General features: G+C 43.5%; 1 non-coding gene across 1 annotated transcript; it reads left to right on the top strand.

Annotated features, from left to right (window-relative positions):
- Nucleotides 1-7,171: 7,171 nt before the first annotated feature.
- On the top strand, nt 7,172-7,244 carry trnat-agu (transfer RNA threonine (anticodon AGU)). The gene has a single exon. It is a non-coding gene; the product is annotated as a tRNA-Thr (tRNA).
- Nucleotides 7,245-7,537: the final 293 nt, after the last annotated feature.

The following is a 7,537-nucleotide window of genomic DNA, read 5'->3' as shown; positions in this document are numbered from 1 at the left end:
CTGTGATTGTATGGCGGGGCCCCGTGATCAACGGTTAGGGCATTGGCTTCTGAGCCAGGGTTTGTTGGGTTCGAATCCCACTAGGGCCGTTAACTCCAACCCTTCCCCTATAATTTCATTTTTCATTGAAATCGTCTTTATCAAAAGTGCTCCAAACTAACCTGGAATCAGCAAAAGTGTTTGATTTTGGAGCTGTTTTTCTTATTTTTTTACATTTCTTTGGAGAAAAGACTGACTTCGGGTGAGGAGGAGGCGACGCTTCGTAGCCGACACAACTGTTGACTGCTCACCCTAAGCTAAGCCCTCTATGGCTATCTGCACTTTTAGCTCATCGTTTCCATCCACCCTCTTTCCTTTCCTTTCCTTCCATTTCCATTTTCCTTCCCTTTTCATCCACCCGGTCTTTTGTCCCTTGAGTCCTTCCTTTCGCTTTCTCTCTAACCATCTTTTTCCTTTAGAAATCCTTCCCTTTCATCTTCTCTTCCATCCGGTTCTTTCCTTCCTCATCGATTTTTGGTTCCCTTTTCACACACCCGTCTGTTCTTGTTTCACCTTCTCTCGGCTTTTCAATCTTCTCTTCTATCCCCTCATTTCCATATTTCTTTCCTTGAGTTCATCCTTCTTTTCCTTTTTTTCTTCTCTTCTCATCCACCTCGTCTTTCCGTTCATCAAAATCCTCCCTTCCTATCATCTTCTCTTCCATCCTTCATTTCCATATTTCCTTCGCTTTTCATCTTTCCTTCCCTTTTCCCTTGAGTTGCATCCTTCATCTTCTTCCATCTTTCCTTGAGTTCATCTCTTTCCTTCCTTTTTCATCTTTCAATCCACTCCCTCTTTCCTTTATTTCCATAATTCCTTTCCTTGAGTCACTCCTTCATTTCTTTCCTCGATTTCATCCCTCTTTTCCATATTTCCTTCCCTTTTCAATCCACCCGTCTTTCCTTGAGTCCCCTTTCCGTCTCTTCTCTTCCTTCTCTTTCCGTCCTTCATTCTTCCATCTTTTCTTCTCATTCTTTCTTTTCATCCTTCCATTCCCCGCCTCCAGCCGTGGTTTCCTCCCTGTTTCATCCTTACCTTCTTTTTCATCTTTTTATCCACCCTCTTTCCTTTATTTCATTTTAACCCTCCCTTTTCATTCACCCATCTTTTCCATATTTCCTTCTGCTTTTCATCCCCCCATCTTTCCTTTCCTTCATTTCCATATTTCCTTCCCTTTGCATCCAACCCGTCTTTCCCTTGGTCATCCTTTCCTCTCTTCCCTCTTCTCTTCCGTCCTTCATTTCTTTCCATCTTTTCTTCTCATTCTTTCTTTTCATCCTTCTCCCAGCCGTGTTTTTCTTGTTCATCCCTTTACCTTCTTTTTTCTCATTTTATCCTCCTCTTCCTTTATTTCATTTTACCACCTTCCCTTTTTCATCCACCCATCTTTTCCATATTTCCTTCTTTTTCACTCCACCCATCTTTCCTCCTTCATTACCATATTTCCTTCCCTTTTCATCCATCCCGTCTGTGCTTGTTCATCCTTCTCTTCATCTTCTCTTCCATAATGTCTTTCTTGAGTTCAACAATCCTTTCCTTCTTTTCATCCACCCATCTTTCCTTTCCTTCATTTCCATATTTCCTTCCTTTTCAATCCACCCGTCTTTTTCTTGAGTTCCCACCTTTTCTTCTCTTCCGTCCTTCATTTCTTCCATTTCCACCCGTGTTTCCTGTTAACCTTTACTTCTTTTTCATCTATTTATTCCACTCCATCTTCCTTTCTTGCCATTTTACCTACCCTTTTCACCCTATTTCCTTCTCTTTTCATGCACCCATCTTTTCCTTTCCTTCATTTCCAAATTTCCTTCCCTTTCTCATCACCATCTGTTCTGTTCATCCTTCTTCTTCAATCGTTCATTTCCTATTTCTTTCCTTAGTTCATCCCTTCCTTCTTTTCACTACCCATCTTTCCTTTCCATATTTTCTTCCCTTTTCATCCACCCGTCTTTCCTTGAGTCCATCCTTTCCTTCTCTGCCGTCCTTCATTTCTTTCTTCATCCTTCCACCATTCCACCTGTGTTTCCTTGTTCACGAGGGGCGCACCACCTTTACTCCTTCCTTTTTCATCTGTTTATTATCCACCCAGCTTTCCTATATTTTTTCCATTTTACCTACCCTTTTCACACATCCCCACAAAGGTCTTTCCATATTTCCTTCCCTTCTCATTATCCTTTCTTTCCTTGTGTTCATATTTCCTTCTCCTCTGTCCCTTCATCCTTCCCTTTCAACCCATGTTTTCTTCTTCATCCTTTACCAACTATTTATCCAACCCATCTTTCCTTATTTTCCATCCCTTTTCATCCACCCATCTGTCCTTCAGTGTATTACTTTCTTTGCTTGAGTTTCAACTGTCCTTTAGTTCCTTTTTCATCGCACTCATCTGTCCTTCAGTTTATCTTTTCCTTAGTAATCCTACATTAATCCCCCTATTCATTTTCCTGTTTGGTCATTTCCACCAAATCATGTCATTGTTACCCTTCTTGAACCCTTTTATCGGCAATGATCTTCCTTCTTTACCTTTTCCAGGGAATTTCCACCTTCAATGTAGTTGAATACAATTCCGCCGCCTTTTCTTCCATTCCATTCGCTTGCTGTATTTGCACTCTCTTTCTTCAGTTCCCTTCTATGTTTTTTCTCGTTCCCTTCCGCTTGCCCTCCAATTTATAGTCCAATTAATGTCGCCTGTTCTTAGGAGGAGAAGGACTCCACACAGGGAGGGGGCTGAGGCTCGAACGCCGGTCCTCACAGAACCGCAAGGCCAACGCTCTAAACCAACTGAGCTAATGTGCTGTCCCTGTGCCAGCCTTTTCTGCTCTACTTTAACCTTCGGAACTTCAAAATGTTGCCGTGTACATCTGGGAATTCACCCAACAAAGAACGCGACAAAAAAAAAAACTTTCTCATCTTTCTTTTGCCTTGGAGAATTGACAGCCCAACCACACGCACGCAAACACGCAAGGCACGTGACATCACGCATGGTGCAACCCCGCATATTGTTGTCACTACTATCCCTATGATGGTATGGCGCCCCCCCCAGTGGCTCAGCGGTTAGGGCATTGGCCTAGTGAGCCAGGATTTTGTGAGTTCGAATCCCACTGGGCCTCAACTCCAACCATTCGCTTCTCTTCCCTATTACTTCTGTTTTCATTGAATTGTCTTGTGTATCAAAGTGCTCCAAACTTTTGATTTCTCAAAAGTCTGCGATTACCCACTCAACACAAAAGTACTCTCATCTTCATTTTAAGCAAAAAGCACTTGAACTTTTTTTTCTAAAACTACTCTTAAGATCTTATTTTCAACTTGACTAATCTTCATTTCTGAAAGAAAGAAACAACCTCTTCCGAAAAGCAAAATTACAAATTGCGCATTTCACTTTTCATCCGGGTTTTTCTTCCCATTCTTTTTTATCGTGCCCGACTTCGCCCTTTGATTTCGAGTGGAGGAATTCGAGTCTCAGGATTTTCCTATATGCATTGCAAAAGATTCCTTCGTTTGCTCTTTTCCGGGTTGCTTGAATGACAAAGGGAGAAACGACTGGTACTTTCAATTCAAGTGAGTGTGTAACATTTGCCACTTCCCGCGGACTTCGAGGTGAAACTTATAATATAACTTTAGCTTTAACGTTCGTAACTTCAAAATGTTGTCGTGTTCATGGGGACGTCCCACCCCAAACAAACAAATCCAAAAGAACTTTCTCATCGCTCTGCAAATGCCCGCGCACGCAATACGCACGTGACGACAGCGCACGGTTCCCCCGCCCACATGTGTGTCAACCTTCTCAAGTATGATGCTGGTTGTTGACCGTGGGTCAGTGGTTAGGGCCGTTTTGCTTTCGTAATCCAGAGGTTGTGGGTTCGTATCTTCCCGCTGATGACGCCCCCCATTCATGGCCTGACCTTCCTTCCTTTTCGCACCATCTTGTCCATTTATCTTTTTGTCTTTTCTTCCATTGTTTGTAAATCCCTCTCTTTTCTTAATTTCACACCTTTTCTCGCGCATCAAGCCTTTTCCTTTTCATGCCTTATCTTCCTTCCATCTTTCCAATCCGGTCGTACTTCAAAGTTGCCGCGTGTACATCGGGAACTTAATCCCCAAACAAAATTTACAAAAACAAAACTTTTCTCAGCTTTCTTTTCAGAACCCGCCTTGGAAGAATTTACGGGCCCCACGCCGCAAACACGCAAGCTGCGTGAACCGTCACGGCATGGTGCCGAACCGCACATATTTTTGTGGTCAACTACTATTACTATGGTTGTGATGGCGGCCCCGTGGATCAGTGGTTAGGGCAGTGGCTTGTGACCAGGTTTTGTGGTTCGAATCCCACTGGAGGGCCTCAACTCCAACTACCATTCCCTTCCCATTAACTTTCATTCAGTTTTCATTGGGAAATCGTCTTCTAGCAAAGTCCTCCAAACTAACTTGAATCAAGCAAAAGTCGTTATTTTGCAGCTGTTTTAATTATTTTTATTATTTTTTATTTTTTGGAGAAAAACTTCGGGTGAGGAGGGAGGCGACGCTTCGGAGCCGAAGAACTGTTGACTGCTAACGTAGTAGCCTCTCTTGGCCTATCTGCACTTTTAGCCTCATCTTTTAACCACCATCCTCAATCATTCGTACTTCAAAAGGTTGTCGCTTCGTCATCGCCCCCCGCGGAAGTCAACCCACAACAACACAAATCAACAAAAGAAAACTTCTCATCGCTCTAGTCAATGCCCGCGCACGAAAATTACGCATGTGATGTCACGCCACGGTCCCGCCAACCTGGGTCAACCTTCTCAAGCTATGAGACGTGTTGAACCGTGGGTCAGTGGTTAGAGCGTCCTTTGCTTTCGTGAATCCCGAGCGTTTGGAGTTCATATCCCGATGGTCTCCATTCATCCTGACTTTTCATCTTTTTGTACCATTCTTGCCATTTCATTTTTTGTCTTTTCTTCCATTGTTATGACTCCCTCTCTTTTCTTAATTTCACACTTTCCCAATCATCCTTTCATTTTTCAGCCTTCTCTTCTCTTCATCCTTCCAGCTGTTCGTAACTTCAAAATGTTGCCGTTGTCACACGGAACTCATCCCCAACAAACAAAGTACTGACAAAACAAAATTTTCTCATCTTTCCTTTACACCGCCTTGAAGAATCTTACGGGCCCACGCCACGCAAAACACGCACGAAAGGACGTCACGCAGGTGCCACCCGCATATTTGTTGTCAACGACTATCCCTATGATGCCATATGGCGCCCCCGTGGACTCTCAGCCGGCTATGGCATAGGCCTCTAGAGGGAGTCTCGGTTTGTGTGAGTTCTGAATCCCACTAGGGCCCAACTCCAAGCGTTCCCTTCCTATAATTTCAGTTTTCATTGAAATCGTCTTTTACCAAAAGTGCTCCAAACTAACTGCCGAATCAAGCAAAGGAAGTGTTGATTTGTAGTGTTTAATTATTTTTATATTTTTTTATTTTTTGGAGAAAAGACTTCGGGTGAGGAGGAGGCGACGCTTCGGAGCCGACGAATGTTGACTGCTAACGCTAGCTAGCCTCTTTGGCTATCTGCACTTTTAGCTCATCTTTTCATCCACATAATCCATCATTCGTAACTTCAAAATGTTGTCGTGTTCATCGGGAAGTCAACCCCAACAAACAAATCAACAAAAGAAAACTTTCTCATCGCTCTGTCAATGCCCGCGCACGCAAATACGCATGTGATGTCACGCACGGTCCCGCCCACATGTGTGTCAACCTTCTCAAGTATGAGCCGTGTTGACCGTGGGTCAGTGGTTAGAGCGTTGCTTTCGTAATCCAGAGGTTGTGGGTTCATATCCCGCTGATCACTCCCATTCATCCCTGACTTTTCATCTTTTTCGTACCATTCTTGCCATTCATTCTTTTGTCTTTTCTTCCATTGTTATACTCCCTCTCTTTTCTTAATTTCAACACTTCCCCACATCATCCTTTCCTTTTTCATGCTTATCTGCTCTTCCATCCTTCCAGCCGTTCGTAACTTCAAAATGTTGCCGGGTACATCGGGAACTCATCCCCAACAAACAAATTGACAAAAACAAAATTTTCTCATCTTTCTTTTACACCGCCTTGAAGAATTTACGGGCCCACGCACGCAAACACGCAAGCACGTGACGTCACGCATGGTGCCACCCGCATATTTGTGTCAACTACTATCCCTATGATGCTATGGCGCCCCCGTGGCTCAGCGGTTATGGCATTGGCCTAGTGAGTCTCGGTTTGTGAGTTCGAATCCCACTAGGGCCTCAACTCCAAGCGTTCCCTTCCCTATTAATTTCAGTTTTCATTGAAATCGTCTTTTACCAAAAGTGCTCCAAACTAACTGGAATCAAGCAAAAGTGTTGATTTTGTAGCTGTTTTAATTATTTTTATATTTTTTTTATTTTTTGGAGAAAAGACTTCGGGTGAGGAGGAGGCGACGCTTCGTAGCCGACCAACTGTTGACTGCTAACGCTAGCTAGCCTCTATAGCTATCTGCACTTTTAGCTCATCTTTTCATCCACCATCATCCATCATTCGTAACTTCAAAATGTTGTCGTGTTCATCGGGAAGTCAACCCCAACAAACAAATCAACAAAAAGGAAAACTTTCTCATCGCTCTGTCAATGCCCGCGCACGCAATACGCATGTGAGTCACGCACGGTCCCGACCACATGTGTGTCAACCTTCTCAAGTATGAGGCATGTTGGCCGTGGGTCAGTGGTTAGAGCGTTCTTTCGTAATCAGAGGTTGTGGGTTCATATCCCGCTGATCACTCCCATTCATCCCTGACTTTTCCTTCCTTTTCATCTTTTTGCCATTCTTGCCATTCATTCTTTTGTCTTTTCTTCCATTGTTATACACCTCTCTTTTCTTAATTTCACACTTTCCCACATCTCTTTCCTTTTTCATGCCTTATCTTCTCTTCCATCCTTCCTGCCGTTCGTAACTTAAAATGTTGCCGTGTACATCGGGAACTCATCCCCAACAAATAAATCGACAAAAACAAAACTTTCTCGTCTTTCTTTTACACCGCCTTGAAGAATTTACGGGCCCACGCACGCAAACACGCAAGCGCGTGACGTCACGCATGGTGCCACCCACATATTTGTGTCAACTACTATTACTATGGTTGTATGGCGGCCCCGTGGCTCAGCGGTTAGGGCATTGGCCTAGTGAGCCAGGGTTTGTGGGTTCGAATCCCACTAGGGCCTCAACTCCAAGCGTTCCCTTCCCCGTTAATTTCAGTTTTCATTGAAATCGTCTTTTATCAAAAGTGCTCCAAACTAACTGGAATCAAGCAAAAGTGTTCATTTTGTAGCTGTTTTAATTATTTTTATTAATTTTTTATTTTTTGGAGAAAAGACTTCGGGTGAGGAGGAGGCGACGCTTCGTAGCCGACCAACTGTTGACTGCTAACGCTAGCTAGCCTCTATGGCTATCTGCACTTTTAGCTCATCTTTTCATCCACCATCATCCATCATTCGTAACTTCAAAATGTTGTCGT

Source organism: Syngnathoides biaculeatus, chromosome 9 (assembly GCF_019802595.1).
Source record: "Syngnathoides biaculeatus isolate LvHL_M chromosome 9, ASM1980259v1, whole genome shotgun sequence".
Lineage (NCBI taxonomy): Eukaryota > Metazoa > Chordata > Actinopteri > Syngnathiformes > Syngnathidae > Syngnathoides > Syngnathoides biaculeatus.
This window is presented reverse-complemented; position numbering and strand designations above follow the sequence as displayed.